Source organism: Prionailurus bengalensis, chromosome E3 (genome assembly GCF_016509475.1).
Source record: "Prionailurus bengalensis isolate Pbe53 chromosome E3, Fcat_Pben_1.1_paternal_pri, whole genome shotgun sequence".
Taxonomy (NCBI): domain Eukaryota; kingdom Metazoa; phylum Chordata; class Mammalia; order Carnivora; family Felidae; genus Prionailurus; species Prionailurus bengalensis.
This window is the reverse complement of record NC_057357.1, coordinates 33,104,279-33,122,033: the sequence shown is the minus strand read 5'-3', so window position 1 is coordinate 33,122,033 and position 17,755 is coordinate 33,104,279. Positions and strand designations below refer to the sequence as shown.

Genomic DNA, 17,755 nt, shown 5'->3' with positions numbered 1-17,755 from the left:
AGGTGCCCTCCTCAATACCCATCACCCACCCTCCCATTCCTCCCACCCCCCCATCAACCCTCAGTTTGTTCTGTTTTTAAGAGTCTCTTATGTTTTGGCTCCCTCCCTCTCTAACCTGTTGTGTTTTTTTTCTTCCCCTCCCCCATGGTCTTCTGTTAAGTTTCTCAGGATCCACATAAGCGTGAAAACATATGGTATCTGTCTTTCTCTGTATGACTTATTTCACTTAGCATAACACTCTCCAGTTCCATCCACATTGCTACAAAAGGCTGTATTTCATTCTTTCTCATTGCCACGTAGTATTCCATTGTGTATATAAACCACAATTTCTTTATCCATTCATCACTTGATGGACAGTAAATAAAGTTTAACTGGGACACAACCATGCTCATTCAATTATGTACTGCCTATAGCTGCTTTCACACCACAATAGCTGACTTGAGCAGTTCTAACAGAGACCATATGGCCCACAAAGCCTAAAATATTTACTTTCTGGCCCTTAGAAAAAACTTCTGCAGACGCCTGAAGTCAAGCATATATTTATATGACCTACAGCAGTTCCACTCCCAGGTAGGAAAAAAAAAAAACCAAAAAGCCATACTTCCTGAATGACTTGTACACAAATGTTCAGAGCAACTGTATTTATAATAAACAAAACCAGAAAGAACCCGAATGCCCATCAGCAGGTAAATGGATAAACAAAATGGAGTTCATCCATAAAATAAAATGTTATTCCCTATTAAAACAGAAAAAAAACCACACAGCAACATGGATGAATCTCAAAAACATTATGCTAAACAAAAAACATACAAGAGGATATACTGTACAATTCCATTTATATTAAATTATAGAAGAGGTGCAACTAATATATTTTGATCAAAAGCAAAGGAGGAGTTTCTTGGAACTGGGGTTCAGAGTTTGGGGATGACTGCAACGGGTACAAGGGAATTTGGGGGAAGGAAGTGATCTTGGCTGAGGTGGTGGTTACAGTTCTCAGAACTCATTGTAACTTGAAATGTGTGTATTTTATGTAATTTTTTTTTAAATGTTGATTAACTTATTTTGAGAGAGAGAGAGGTGGGGGAGAGGCAGAGAGAGCAGGAGAGAGAGAAAATCCCAAGCTGGCTCTAGGCTCAACATGGAGCCCAATGTGGGGCTTGATCTCAACCCTGCAAGAACATGACCTGAGCTGAAATCAAGAGTCACATGCTCAACCAACGGTGCCACTCAGGCACCCTCATAAAGTTGATTTTAAAAGTAAAAAAAAAAAAAAAAAAAAAAAAAAAAGTGAATGAATCAAATTTGAACTCATACAATAGAAACAAATAGTAAAGCAAAGTCTCACTGTAGTACAACACTTGTAATAATCTATGCAGAAACGGACCTCAGGTCTAAAGCCTATTTCTGATATAAGCACCTCGGAGATTAACCTTTGATCCCTTCAAGTAAATGGTCAGGAATGTGCTGAGTTGGTTTGTGCTAGTGACCAGCTGACAAGCATAAAATAACGTAAGTGTTTTGAGTTGTTTGAAGATTAAAGACTTAGGAGAAGCAACTGGTAAATAGGCAGATATATAAGTATGTCTTCCTTCTAGGGAGGGCCATAAGGAGAGGGGAAAAGAAAAGCCTTAAAGAATCCCCATTCTAGTTGGGCCTGATCATCAACAGCCACACTACCACTGAGGAAGCCCAGGGAACCAACACTTGGTTATCTTTGCCTGTTTGCATAGTTATCACCCTGTAAATGTTTCCATAAACTTTGTCATCAGACACCTTACATTCTGTAGCACTATCTATGGACATCTTTTAATCACATGACTACCCTCAACTGTGATACCCATGTGTCCTGAATCCCAAAAACAAGACCTTTGACAATCATGGAATAATTTCAGAATTGGCAGGCTCAGTGCATCCTAAACACATATTTTGGTATATAGTGTTTTCATTTTTACTCAAAGCATATTCTGATTTCTCTTGTGATTTCTTCTTCAACCTATTGGTCGTTTAAGAACATGTTGGTTAAGTTCCACACGTGTTTTCTGGTTTTCCTTCCGTTTCTGATTTCTAGTTTTATTTTATTGTGTCCCGAGGAGATACCTTGTGTGATTCCAATCTTTTTAAACGTTCGTGAGTTTTGCATTGTGGCCTAACATCTGCTCTATCATGGAGAACTGTTCCATGTGCACTTGGGAATGTTTATTTTACTGTTTTAGTACGGGATATCCTTCAATGGTCTGTTAGGTCTGGTTGGTTTATATTGTTGTTCAAGTCCTCTATTTCCTTACTGATACTCTTTCCGTTGTTCTATTCACTGTTAAAAGTGGGGTATTAAACACTCCGAGGATTGTGTAGAATTATCTATTTCTCCCTCAGTACTGGTCATTTTTGCTTCATGTATTTTTTAGCTCTGTTGTGAGGTGTGAATATGTTTATGACTATTGTATTTCTTGATACATTGACCTTTTATCAATATATAATGTCCTTCTATGTCTCTTGCAATAGTTTTGGACTATAAATCTATTTTGTCTGAAATTATTACAGCCACCTCACTTCTCTTTAGGTTACTGTTTGCATGCAATATCTATGTTTATCTATTTTCAACCTACTTGCCTTTAGATCTCAGCTGAGTTGTGTAGAGAAGGCATATAGTGGGACCATGGTTCTTGATGTTGTTTTTTAATCTATTTTGTCAATCTGACACTACTTTTGAAGAAAATTGAATCCATTTACATTTAAAATAGTTACTGATAAGGAAAATCTTAATGCTCTCAATTTGCTCCTTTTTTTCTTGTTATTATTCAATTTTTCCATTACATCCTTCTTTGGTGTTTACATGACTTTTTTTTTTTTATGGTGTACCATTTTTATTCCATTCTCATTTCTTTTGCTGTGAAAATTTTAAAAGTTCTTTTCTTACTGGTTACCCTAAGGGATTACAATTAGACTCATCAACCTATTACAACCTATTTTGTATTTATACCACCTTAACTTCAATAGCATACAGAAACTTTGCTCTTATACAGCCCCTTCCCTCCCCCTGTATGTATACACAAATTTCATTTTTACACATTGACTTTAAAGTCAACTGATTTGTAGCTGTCATTAAATTTACAAAATATATTCACAGCAACATCTAGAATAGTATTTGACCAAACAACTGGGCACAGAGTCTTGCCAAGTTGACATATAAAATATAACCACCATGATAATCGTAGTAAAAATACATATATTCAAGATAATAATAAATTGCTTAACTTCAGAGTTATTTTTCACAGTTGACAGTGCTGAGTGCTATATATAATCCTGACTTCTTATGTTGTAAAGTACTTTGTGGCTGCTAAAACTCCCCAATACATAAAGTAGTGACAATGTGTATGGGGTTTTTTTTTTCAAGATTTTTTAAAAGTAATCTCTACAGGGGCGCCTGGGTGGCTCAGTCGGTTGAGTGGCAGACTTCGGCTCAGGTCATGATCTCACAGTCTGTGAGTTCGAGCCCCACGTCGGGCTCTGTGCTGACAGCTCAGAGCCTGGAGCCTGTTTCAGATTCTGTGTCTCCCTCTCTCTCTGAACCTCCCCCATTCATGCTCTCTTTCTCTGTCTCAAAAATCAATAAAGGTTAAAAAAAAAATTAAAAAAAAAAAAGTAATCTCTACACCCAACATAGGACTTGAACCCACAGTCCTGAAATCAAGAGTTGCAGTTTCTCAGGGTGGCTGCGTGGCTCAGTCAGTTGAGTATCCAACTCTTGATTTCAGCTCAGGTCATGATCTCATGGTTTACGAGTTCAAGCCCGGAGTCAGGCTCCATGTTGACAGGGCTGAGCAGACTTGGGGTCTCTCTCTCTCCCTCTCCCCTCTCTAAATAAATTAATTTAAAAAACAGTTGCAGCCTGTTCTATGATGGAACCAGCCAGACACCCCAGGGTGTACGTTTCTTTGTTTTTAATGTTTATTTTCATTTATTGTGAGACAGAGCAAGCCAGGGAGGGGCAGAGAGAGAAGGAGACAGAGAATCCCTAGGAGGCTCTGCGCTCAGCATGGAGCCCAACCCTGAGATCAATCTCACAACTATGAGATCATGACCTGAGCCAAAGTGAAGAGTCAGGCACTCAACCAACTGAACCACCCAGGTGCCCCCCAATGTTTTCAAGGTAGGAATGTGGATGAGAGGAAAAAGGCAGAATAAACTGGCTTTTTGGTAGTGCCCATTTGGTGACCACATAAAGAGCCCTTTGGAAAAAATAATAATAAACATTTATTGAGCACTCGCTGTGTGTTAAATGCTCTATTAAGCACTTTAAATGGATTTTTAATCCATGTAATTTAATCCATGCAATAATTGTAAAAGGTTACTTTCTTTTTCTTAGAGGTTACTTTTTTTTTTTTTTTTGGTAGAGAAAAAGAGGTTTCCTTTTTTTTTTTTTTTTTGTAAAGAGAAAGAGAGAGAATGCAAGTAGGGGAGAAGGACAGAGGGAGAGAGAGAAACTCCCAAGCAAGTTCCATTCCATGCTCAGCACGGAGCCCAAAATGGGGGTGGATCCCATGACACTGATCATGACCTAAACCAAAATCAAGAGTCAGATGCTCAACCAACTGAGCCACCCAGGCAACCCTAAGACATCATTTTGTACTATGTTTCTTGTATTACAGGTAATTTCATTTCACAGATGAGGAAACTGAGTCATGGAGAAGTCTACCGATTAGCGTACAATCATGAAAGTAGAAAGCACTCCAGATGTTTCAAGCATAATGGTATTTGGTACAGAGAATAGGTACTTTAAAAGACTTTGGAAGGGCTAGAGGAATTACTGTCACATTAGTTTTCATTTGTGTCACTGCTTCTGTGATCCAGAGCATAGGGAAGTTGCTGCTGCTGGAAAAGTTCAGAAAAACCACTGCTGATTGTCCCAGCTGCCTTATGTCACTGCAGGGACTGGCTGTGAAGAGAGCCAAAGCCAAAGTGAAAAAACACAGAATGATAATTTGTGTTTCTTCTACTTTCCAAATCTCAGGATGTGCATTCACTGGGCAAAATGTAAATGAATCCAGAACACTGGCCATAGGTTATCTAGGAAATGCAGCTTCCAGGATTCCAGCCCTGCCTTTGAGATTGCTGAGAGGGGTATGAGAATGCTAGTATTTATTTTCTGTTGTTGCCATAACCAATTACTACAAACTTAGGGGCTTAAAACAACACTCACTTATTGTGTCATAGTTTTAGAAGTCAGAAGTTCAGTGGGCTCACCAGTAGAGCATGCACCTCTTGATCTTGAGGTCATGAATTCAAGCCCCATGTTGGGCATAGAGCTTACTTTAAAAAAAATGGGGGCGCCTGGGTGGCTCAGTCGGTTAAGCGGCCGACTTCGGCTCAGGTCATGATCTCGCGGTCCGTGAGTTTGAGCCCTGCATCAGGCTCTGTGCTGACAGTTCAGAGCCTGGAGCCTGTTTCAGATTCTGTGGTCTCTCTCTCTGACCCTCCCCCGTTCATGCTCTGTCTCTCTCTGTCTCAAAAATAAATTAACGTTAAAAAAAAATTTTTTTTTTAAATGGCACACGATATACTATTTCCCTAAATGGACATGATATTTCTTTCTTTTTTTTTTTTTTGGTAAATGTTTTTAATGTTTTATTTATATCTGAAGGAGAGAGATACAGAGCATAAGTGGGGAGGGGAGAGAGAGGGAGACACAGAGTCCCAAGCAGGCTCCAGGCTCTGAGCTGTCAGCCCAGAGCCAGAGATGCAAGATCATGACCCGAGCTGAAGTCGGACGCTCAACCCACTGAGCCACCCAGTCGCCCCATGGACATGATATTTCTAAAGGCTACTTACTCGCTGTTGACTGAATTAGGTCCATTTTCCTTATCTGGCTCCAATTCACTTGTCTCCTACACCCTCTCTTTCTCTCAGCAACCCTATGTACACCCTTCAATTATGTGAAAAATTGTTTTCCAAAACATGGGGCGCTTGGGTGCCTCAGTCAGTTGAGCGTCCAACTTTGGCTCAGGTCACGATCTCACCTTTTGTAAGTTAAGCCCCATATCAGGCTCTGTCAGGGTAGCCTCTCTGTCTCCCTCTCTCTGCCACTCCCCACCCCCATTCTCGATCTCTCTCAAAAAATTATTTTCCAAAACAAAACATAAAAACTTGTGCAAAGATCGGTGTTATTTTACATTTTTGCCCGTTTCCTTAATGTCCGACTTAAGACAGTCGGATTCTTGTATCTGTTTCTGCATTTAACCTGTTGCAACATAACACGACACTTTCCTAGAAGTTTCTGGAAAACCGAAACGTCTGAGACCAACAGAAATGTCAATACTATTTTTATAATAGAATAGACACCCACCCCCTGGACCAGATTTTTGGGAACCCACTGGGTCAAAGTGTATCATTCCGTTCATGACCCAGGCTTCCAGAACTTCCGTCCTTGCCTCATTTTCCCCGTAGCCAGTAGCTACTACACGGCAAGCAGTTGTCCCCTCGGCGATGAGAGACGCGTCATGGAAAAACTGACGGTTACACTCCCTGCGCCGAGCACAGAGAGGACACTCAGAACTGACGAACACACAGCGATCACAAACAGAGCCATCATCTGCCTGGGAAATCTAACGCAGCCCAGGGTGACAGGGTGCCGGGATAATTCAGGAAACTCAAGAAAACACAAGTGGGCCATGTCCTCTCGCCTGGGTGGCAAAATTTAAGGAGTCGTCCAAAAACTCCTTCATCCAAAGAAATGAAGCTTTAAAGGCAACATTTTGAAGATTCCAATCGGTTTTTATAAAAAGTTTCACGAGTCACGTCGCTCGGAAAACTACCGCGTCGCGCGAATCACCCAGAACGACCGCCCGCCCAGACGCAGGGCGCCGCCACCGGACCGGTGAGCACCACGGCCCGACGCGAACCAGCGCTCCAGCCCAGAGGCACCCCGCCGCCGACTTCCACTTCCCTGCCACCGCCCCCTCTCGCCCCGCCCACTCCACCCGGGCGCCCCTGATTGGCCGGGCCACGGCACGCTCGCGCTGCCATTGGCCCGGAGTCCGGCGGGGGCGGGCACGGGCAGACTTACCCCCGAGGTCCGCGCGGGAGAGTTATTGTGCGCGGCGGTTACTGTTCCTTGAGCTCCCGTTGAAGAAAGCGGTCGGTGGGGAGCCGCCGGAGGTACGTGGGGACCGGGCGGGAGCCCCGCGCGAGCGGCGGTTGGCAGGGTCGGCGGTTGCGCGGCGCCGCGCGCCTCTCTGAGGGTCGGCGCAGGAGCCCGGGGACGCCTAGCGAGCAGGGCGGCAGCGGCGGCGGGGCCGAGCGAGAGGCCCCCGCGGAGTAGCCGGGGCTCCGACGGGGCGGGAGGACGCCCGCAACGGGCGAGAGCACGCGTCCGCGGCGCTTCCCCGGCGGGCGGCGCGGGAGGCGACAGCGGTGTGCGCTCGGCGGCTGAGGCGCCCCGCGTGGGTGGGAGTGGCGGCCGCGGAGGGGCACCGCGTCGGCCGCGGGGTTTTATCCTTCCGAGTAAGTACGGGGTCGAGGCCCGGCCGGACTACTTTAGCGGCCGCGGGGGAAGGTGGTCCCCGGCGCTCGGCCGGGCGCCGGCGCGGCTCCCCTGGCGGCGGGGAGACTGCCGTCGAGACGTGGCGTTGGGAAGTGAGCCCGGGGACGGAGGGAGCCCCTGCGAGCCCGGGGCCTGGCGCGCACACGTGTTTTGGACACCTGTTGAGCTTGGCGGCGCTAGGGATCCTGCAGCCGAGTCTTCGCGGAGATGGGTCTCCCTCCCACGCAGGCGCTCTGGCTTTTAGGAGCGCTTACAAATGTGTATGTACATATTTTCGTATCAGAGACCGTTTTCTTCTTCGTGCCGCCGCCTGACCTGCTCTCTCTCCCCCATTTTGGCCAAGTCCAAGGATGTGCACGGTAAGGAGAGGAGGCGGTTAGTTTGCCTTGCCTCTCGGACCCCAGCCTGGCTGTACTTGGAAAACTTGACTTCGCCGACTTGTGCGCGTGACTGTTGAAGACGACGCTTCTGACGTTAGGAGCCGGCACCTGTTGTTGGCTCTGGGACAAGCTAGTCTGCGCTGTCCTGAAGACTTCTGTGTGGCCAAGATCTAGAAAGAGAAGCGGACCGAATAACTCCAACCCCGTGGAAGTAAAACGTTGGAAGAATTTGCGTCCTGTCCACGTACAGAGTCTGTTAACTCCAGGTTGGGATTTAATAAGGCTTTTCGTGACAATCCTGTCACGCGTTTATTTGTAGCCAGCAAACGGACCAGCAGCCTGCTTACTTGCAAAACAAATGGTGAAGAACAGTCAAGGTCAAGATAATTTATGTCCCAGGAGAGCTATTGAAAATGTAGAAATGCAGCCTCTGAATCAAGGATTGATGACCCTGAATTCATCTTTTGTGAAGTTTGCCTTGGTCATGTGTCCTTCACTTCGGTTTTCAGAGATGCTGAGTGTGACGCTAATCAAACTAATCTGCCTATCTCAGCTTTATCTGCAGATTTGCACAGACCACACCCAAAGATTAACTTCTGCCTCAACAGAAATGCAGGAAGAGTGTCTTATTGGAAACGATTTCTGTCTTTTAAGAACTGGTGTGTCTAGGTACATCTTGAATTTTCTGCTCTGTTTACCTTATTGACTTGTACATACCTCAGCTTTCAGCCCACTGTTATCTCCTTACTAGTTAGTATCTTGAATTCTGGTTTGAAAATTCTTGTGGATATCATGTAATTCTATCATCGTGGGTGTGGGAAGATTTATTTCATTTCATTTTATTTCATTCATTTCATGTAACCAGATTTTAAGTAATACATTGGATAGTTGTTAGTAATAAAAACAAACTTTATAACTTTAAATGTACAAGTGTTGTCATTGAGATATTAAATATAAAAAAAACTGCATTCTGTTCTTTTCTGTCTCCTGTTCTTACATCATTTAAATATTATTTTCTCTGAGTTTTAATTAAACCTTGACCCATACCTTTATTTTTATTTTTATTTTTTTTAATGTTTATTTTGAGACAGAGACACAGCATGAGCAGGGAAGGGGCAGAGAGAGAGACACAAAATCTGAAACAGGCTCCAGGCTCAGAGCTGTCAGCACAGAGCCTGACACGGGGCTCGAACCCATGAACTGTGAAATCATGACCCGAGCCGAAGTCAGATGCTCAACCGACTGAGCCACCCAGGTGCCCCAACCCATACCTTTAAAATGCATTACCGTAGACTCCAGTAGCTTCTTGCCCTTCAGCTTTACCAGTCTGAGTGGGAAAGAAAAGATTGTAGTCCGGCGATATTTGGAGAGAACTAACTATGACACTCTGGGTAGGGGAGATGATCAGATTAGTTTGAATTTTTGAATTCCTGATAAAATTTCTTGGGATACAGGGATGTTCATAGACTGATCTGGTAAATGTAGAGACTCTATATAGTGCTGCTGATAAGAAGTAGCTTATGAGCTCCCAATGGCAAAAATTGCTGAGGCCTGTTTGGGTACTTAAAGAAAGACTAACCCTGGTTGACTTTCTGGATTAAGTTTTAGAAGTATACATTTAAGCAGCATTTTTTAAAGCTATATGAAAGCTACCTTCCTGAGGATATAAAAGTAAATAAGATACACCTCTGCCCTCAAAGCTCATAACTAAAAATATATGTAATGGCATCTTCAGAGAAGAAAGTTGTTATCTTGGGAGAAGGCTTTTTAAATTTTTTTTCTGACAGAGCAAGTCCGAGTGGGGGAGGGGCAGAGAGAGGGAGACAGAGAATCCCAAGCAGGCTCTGTGCTCTCAGTGCACAGCCTAACACAGGGCTTGAACTCCTGAACCATGAGATCATGACCTGAGAGGAAACCTAGAGTTTGGTGCTTAACCGACTGAGCTACCCAGGTGCCCCAAGGGAAGGCATTTTTGAAGATGTGATCTTTAAACATGACATTACAGGTGTCTGAGTGGCTCAGTAGGCTAAGCATTTAACTCTTGGTTTGGGCTCAGGGCATGATCTCATGCCTCATGAGTTCCAGCCCCACATGAGGCTCCATGCTGACAGCGATGATCTACTGTTTATATAGAAAATACTTGTCTATAACAATGTATTGGGTTAGCTACAGATGTGATTTTAAGAAAAAAAAGATGTGTAGGGTGTAGAAAACCGCTAAATCTCATTTGTAAATATATAGGAATTGATAATTACTAGTTTGTAACTCAGGAGATAACTACTGTAAAGATATTTAAAAATACTGAAATAAAAACAGGTTGTTAAATTGATTAAAATTGATTGCCACCGGGCATTAAGGAGTGCTGACAAGCAACTACATTTCATTATGAGCACTTTATAACTGTTTGATTTTAGGGCATTACATTGATGAAAGTTTTTAAAATAAAAGTAAAATTCTGCTAGCACTTAGAAAGTGGCTGGTGCAGCTGGTCCATGGACCACACTTAGAGTAGTAATTAGTTCATGCTCATTATCAGATAATCACCTGTCACAAATTGGTCAAGTTTTGTCAATTTGTTGACCATTGTATAGCCCTGAAGATAACCCTGTCCCTTCATAATTCCTAATCTGATTTGTACTTGTGATACAAGATTTCCTTGAATCTTAAGATCCTAAGATTAAATTCTGGCTCTGAACTATGTTTCCTTGAACAAATTACATAACCTAGCTCAGGTTGGTTGGTTTCTAAGTTTTACTTTTAGTAAAGGGAAGGTAAATACTTGGTTCAGTGGATTTAAAAAAAAATACAATTGACATTTATTTACTGTTGATAATGTATTAAGATACTTTTGCAGCAAGAAGCATTGCAAGAGATTTTGTAATGAAAACCAATCCATCACCAGGAATAGAGAAAATAAATCAGTATGTACTTAACAGCTTCAAACTATATAAAGAAAACAATGATTAAATCAAAAGAAGTGCACAAATCCAGTGTTTTTAATAGCTGGAAGGTTGTGAACAGTACAACTAAGAACATCTGCACTAGTTGGCATTTACATATAACAACATTATACTCAACAGTGTTAGAATACAGGTTCTGCTCAAGTATATATGGAGCTTTTGGAAAAATTGACGATGAAGCTAGCCTCAACAAATACCATTTGGAAGATAGTCATTTTGGAAGATATTCTCTGACTCTGGTGCAATTAAGCTAACTTTCAACAAAAATATAAATAGGGAATCTGCAATTGCATGGAAATTAATGTTTTGAAATCATCCACAGATCCTAGAAGAAATTCTAATGACAATTGGAAATATTTTGAACCAAATGATAAAATTGAGAGTGAGTTTATCAAAATGTATGGGACTCAACTGAAGCAGAACTAGAGAAAAATTTTATAGCTTTAGATGCAAAAAGTGAAGAGGGGAAAGCAGCTGAAAATGAAAGATCTGAGTTTTTATCTCAAGCTGGAAAAAGAGCAACAAATCAAGCCTGAAGAAAATGGAATTATGCCAACAGGAAATGAACACTACATACAATAGAGGGTCAACAAAGCCAAAGTCAGTGCTTTGTAAGTATTGATTCAATAGATAGATTTCCAGTAAAAATGATGAAGGGGGGAAAAAAACCCACATCACTAATATCAAGAATAAAAAGAGCTTCATTGAAGCCTGACTGGCTACAAGGGCAAGGAAGGAGCAGTGGCAGCAACAACAGCAGACAGTGGCCCAGTGCTAGACAGCCAAGGACCAGAATGACTTCATCCTGCCGGACCACTGGGCCAGGCTTGCAGGAAAACCAACTTCTAGGGCCCAATGGGTGCCAATATCCTCTGACTTCACTCACTGCCCTGACATCTGCCCAGATGAGCTAAGAAGCTAGTATGGGTGGTAAGACAGCTAGAGACTGAACATGGCCTGAGCCGCTACCCACTCATCTTAAGAAAGGAAAAGAAAAAAAAAAATACTACAAATCTTACTGATGATACAAATATAATTAGAGAAAATTATGAAGAACTTGATAAATTTGAAATTCTGTTGAAAGGAGAAAAACCACTAAAAGTAACAAAAAGATGTAGAAAATATGAATGGTCCTGTGTCTCTTTTTAAAAATTCAATTATAATTGAAAACCTTTATTACTAAGTTAATTCCAAGCCAGGTGGCATTATGGTGAATTATTTCTAACATTTAAGGAAGAAGTAATAACCATTTGCAAACACAAACTCTTCAGAAAATAGAAAAGACTTTCAATTTTCTTGATGTGAGACCTGTAAAACAAAATGTTAAATGTAGACATAAATCGAATTGTCAATATTAATGTCAGATATTAATGGATTAAACAATGGATTAAACAGATTTTCAGACTGGCGGGAAAACCGCATCCAACTATATGCTGTCTATAGGGGACACTTTAGATTGAAAGCTACAAATTTGTTGAAAATGAAAGGATAGAAAAATCTATCATGCAAAGAGCAACCTTAAGAAAGAGTGATTATACTGATTTCAGACAAAACAGATTTTAGAACAAAAGATGCTACTAGCAGAGAGATGTTTTATAAAAAAAGGAGCAGTCCGTCAGGAATTTATAACAATTATATACATACACCTAATAACAGTACCAAAATCTATGAAGCAGATATTGACAAGAATTGAAGGGAGAAATAGACAATTCAAAAAGAATGGTTGGAGACCAGTACTGCCCTTTCTTAATGTACAGAAAACTAGGCAGGAGACCGTAAGATTTGAACAACGCTATGAACCAACTAGACCGAACAGATGTCTTGCGAACACTCAACAAGATAACAGCAGAATATGTTCTTCTCATGTATGGAGAACATTCTCCAGTGTAGACACACTATGCCATAAAACAAACGTCAGCAAATTTAAGAGGATTGAAGTCAATGAAGCAGATTGATAACAGTGGAATAAAATTAGTATTTAATGCCAAGAAGAAACTTGAGCAATTCACAACTATGTGGAAATTCAACACCTCCTACTAAATAACCAGTGGGTAAAAGATGAACTCAAGGAAAAATAGAAAATACTTTGAAATGAATGAAAATGATATGCCAAAACTTTGGAGCAAAATTAAAGCAATCATTAGAAAATTTTGTAGTGATGTATGCCTGTATTGAAACATACCTCAAGTCAATAACCTAACTTTAATACAAAAAGAAGAGCAAACTAAACCTAAGTCAGCAGAATGGAGGAAATAATGAGTGTGGTGGAAATTAATAAAATAAAAAATAGAGAAAATCAAGGAAACCAAAAGTTGTTTTTCCAAAAGATCAAAAAGATTGACAAACTTTTACCTAGACTGACCATGAAAGAGACTCAAATAATTGAAATCAGGAATGAAGGAGGGAGGCTTACTACTGACCTTCCAGAAGTTAAAAAAATAAATAAGAGAATAGAACAACTCACTTGTATACCAGCCAATTAAGTAGTTGAAACAGACAAATTGCTAGAGACACAAATGAACAAACCTGACTCAGGAAGAAATAGAAAACCTGAACAGACCTATAACAAGTAAAGGGATTGAATTAGAAGGCAAAGAAGAGCCCAGTCACAAATGGGTTTATTGTTGAGTTTTACAAGACATTTAAAAATACCAATTTTTAATAAATTCTTTTAAGAAATACAAGAGGAAGGAACACGTCCCTAATTCTGGGAGGCCAGTAGTCCTCTGATAACAAAATCAGACAAAGACACCACAAGAAAACCACAGAACAATATCTCTTATGAATATAAATGCAAAAATCATCAACAAAATACTAAAAAATTCAATCCAGCAACACAGAAAAGATTATACACCATGACCAAGTGGGATTTGTCCCAGGAATGCAAGGTTGGTTTCACATCCAAAAATACAATAATATAATGTATCCGTGGAATAGAGAACAAAGCCATATGGTTATGTTAATAGATGAAACATTCTCTGACAAAATCCGATGCTCCTCTATGACAAAAACACTCAACAAAGTAAAGATAGTTGGGAAATTCCTTATCCTGATAAAGGTTATCTGTGAAAAATACACAGCTAACATCATACAAAAATGGTTACAGAGTAAAGGTTATCCCCTGAGTCCAAATAAAATGAGGATGTCTGTTCTCACCACTTCTGTTCTACATTATACTGGAGTTTCTAGTTAGGATAGGCAAGAAAATGAAATAAAAGGCATCATGACTAGGAAGGAAGAAATAAAACTACTGACATATGACAGAATCTTATTTGTGGAAAATTCTAAAGAAGCCTCAAAAAACTAGAGATAAAAACAAGGTCAACAATGTTGCAGGCAAGATCAATATACAATATTCTGTTGAATTTCCATGTACTTGCAACGAACAATACAGAAATGAAATTAAGAAAAACAGTTTCAATTAAATAGCATCAAAAAGAAGTACAAAGCTCTAAAAACTATGAAATGCTTTTGAAAGAAATTAAAGATCTAAAAATGGAAAGACTTCCATGTTCATGGATCAGAATGTTTGGTAGAATTGAGGTAGTAATATTCCCTAAGTTGATCTATAGGTTGAACACAACCCCTATCAAAATCCAGTAGGCTTCTTTGCAGAAATTGTTAATCTGGTCCTGAAATTCATATACACAGTCAAGGAACTCAGTCCAAACAATCCCCCTGTCCCCACCGCGCCAAAACAAACAAAGTTGAGGACTCACATCCTAAATTTAAAACTTAGCAGAAACCTACAGTAATTGAGACTCTGTGGTACTGGCATAAGGACAGACCTATATGTCAATGGGATAAAATTGAGAACCTTTAAATATGCCTTAACAGTGAAATGAATTGGTTTTTGACAAGAGCGCCAAAACAATTCAGTGGGGGAAAGAATGGCCTTTTCAAATGGTGCTGGAACAAATGTCCACATGCAAAAGAATAAATGGACCCTCTTGATACTATATATAAATTAAAATGGATTTCAAGAAATAAAGCTATAAAATTTTTAAACAACAGTAAATAGTCATGACCCTGGATTAAGCAGTGATTCCTTAGATATGACACCAAAAGCACAAGCAACAAATAAAAAACTAAAGTGGACATTATCAAAATTAAAAACTTGAGGTTTTAAAGGATATCAAGAAATTGAAAAGACACCTACAGAGTGTGAGAAGTTTTCAAATCATATGTGAAAAGATACTGAAATCTAGAATATACAAAGAGCTCTTATAAGTTAATAATAAGGCAAATAACCCAATTTTAAAGTGGAAAATGAGCTGAATAAACAAGATAAACGTGGCCAGTAAGCAGCATTAGCAACCATCAGGGAAATGAAAATGAGGTATCACATCACCCTCACCAAGATGAGTATACTAGGAAAGAGATCATAGTGAGTGTTGAGGAAGTGATCCTAAAACGAGATCTGTCATTCACTCCTGGTGTAAATGTAAATTTGTCTAGATGCTTTGAAAAACAACCTTTCTCAGAAGGTTAAATATGGAGTTAGAGTATATCGCAGCAATTCCGATGGGTATCTACCCAAGAGAAATGAAAACAAGTCCACGCAAAAACTGACACATGCGTGTTTATAGCAGTTTATTCATAATAGCGAAGTTTGGCTCTGAACCAGAATGTAAATATCCAAAATTATTCTTGAAAGTATATATAACATTAAAGTAGGGTAAAATCCGGGATGTAAAATTTAAATACTTTTTAAATACTCTCTATACCCAAAGTTGGGCTCAAACTTCAACCCAGAAATCAAGAGTCACATGCTCTTCCAACTGAGCCAGCCAGGCTCCCCTTGGATATTTGTTTTAATAATGTGTATTCAAATAATGTTTCATTTTGTACTTCAGTGGTTACTGAAACATTGGCTGAAATGCTTTTGGAAAACTTTTTTTTTTTTTTTCAACGTTTATTTATTTTTGGGACAGAGAGAGACAGAGCATGAACGGGGGAGGGGCAGAGAGAGAGAGGGAGACACAGAATCGGAAACAGGCTCCAGGCTCCGAGCCATCAGCCCAGAGCCTGACGCGGGGCTCGAACTCACGGACCGCGAGATCGTGACCTGGCTGAAGTCGGACACTTAACCGACTGCGCCACCCAGGCGCCCCGGAAAACTTTTAAATATACTAAAATCCGTGGAATTGGAAAGCATGTGTAGACCTTAAAAAAAGAACAAAAAATAAAAAGGACATTTTCATAGTGAAGCATAATATGGAGATTACAAATAACAGAAAGGAAAACGTAACAGCAAAAAGCTGTGAAAATCAGAGAGGCATAACACCAATATAAACTAAAGCTTTAATGGCATTTATATTACACGTAATTTGATTAAATTATATTGAAAGATTCATTAGACTAAAATCAGTAAGTTTTACAAGAGACATCTAAAATTGATGGGATGAACAACAGTATGTTCAGAAGGAGTTACATCATCAGATAAATAAAAGAGACATTATGTTTTTAAAGTTAAAAATTAACAGGATACTGGCCAACAATTAATTATACACCTGAGGGAAAAACGAATTTAGATTCCTTCCTTCCAGTACATTCTAAAATCAGTTCTAGATGGATTAAAGACTTAAATTACAAAAGACAGGTCTTTAAAACTTGAGGTAATATAGATGACTTGTCTTTTCCATCCTTATGCTGCAGAACAGTACCATGATTCCAATGATGTGTCAAATGTGGTTTATTTGACAGCAAAGGATCGAAGCACAGGATTCACGGTTGAAGAGTGTCAGGAGCTCTGGTGATGGGAGGGATCCCCCAATTACAATTTTTTAAGTTTTAATCTACCAGTAATAAATTTCACTAAACCTCTCTACAACATGTAAACTGTAGTTTACCTTTTAGGTAGTTACCAGTACTTAAATTCCCTGAGCCCTTTACTGGCAGTGTTACTTATTTCTCCCTAAGCATACTGATACAGAAGTGATTTGTCTCTCTTTAGTGCCCTAAGTTTTATCAACGAGCAAGTTGCAGTTAATGACCCATTTTCTCATGTTTATAAACTTTAAAAATAATTCTGAGCAAGTATTTCTATTATATACTCACTCAGGTCTGCATTTATATCATATACTTTTATAGTTAACGCAGCCACGCTACAGGTCCATGTCCCGAGATAACCTATTCGGAAGAAGGCTTCTGTACCTCCAGTGGGCCTTATTATTTCATACATTACCATGGGGGTGGGAAACGATTTCTCAAGGGAGATTAAACTTTGGCCATAAAAGAAAAAAAGAAAGAAATTTGTCAATATAAAAATTAGGAAGATCCAAGATACTTGTAACTCATTCAGCAAATGGTTGACAAAGGATTATTACTCATAATCTATTAAGTTTTCTTAATATGTAAATAAGAAAAGACAACCCAGGGCGCCTGAATGGCTCAGTCGGTTAAGCATCCCAACTCTTAGTTTCTGCTCAGGTAATTATTTTGGAGGAGTTTGAGCCCCAGTTTGGGCTCTGTGGGGACAGCATGGAGCCTGCTTGGAATCCTGTCTCTGCCCCTCCCCCACTCACGCTGTCCCTGTCTCAAAAAATATAAATAAGCTTTAGAAAAAACCCAGTCAAAAAAAAAAAATTAAGATATAACCAGGAATTTTGCAGATAAAGAAAGCTGTATAGCCAATCAACATGAGAAGATGCTAGTAATTAGGGAAATGCAAATAAAGACAGTTGGGATATATATCTATATCCAGGTAGATTGATAAAAATTAAGTCTGGCAGTACCAAAGGCTTGAGGGGATGTGGATAGTGGTAACTCTCATATATTGACCATAGAGATGTAGATTGGTATACCTGCTTTGGAAAATAATTTGTCTATCTTGAAAAGTTGAACACTTGTATATCTTACCTGCTACCCAACAG

The 17,755-nt window shown here is 40.1% G+C and overlaps 1 protein-coding gene across 2 annotated transcripts in view; it reads left to right on the top strand.

The window, feature by feature from the left end:
* The first annotated feature begins 7,066 nt into the window (after nt 1–7,066).
* ATF7IP2 (activating transcription factor 7 interacting protein 2) overlaps nt 7,067–17,755 on the top strand; it is a 58,858-nt gene continuing 48,169 nt past the window's right edge. Inside the window, exon 1 of one of the 2 annotated variants that reach the window (XM_043560548.1) lies at nt 7,067–7,155. The gene's annotated coding sequence lies outside the window, so the exon portion shown is untranslated. Of the gene's footprint in view, nt 7,156–7,308; nt 7,501–17,755 lie in introns of those variants that run through there. The other variant, XM_043560549.1, reaches the window with a different exon arrangement.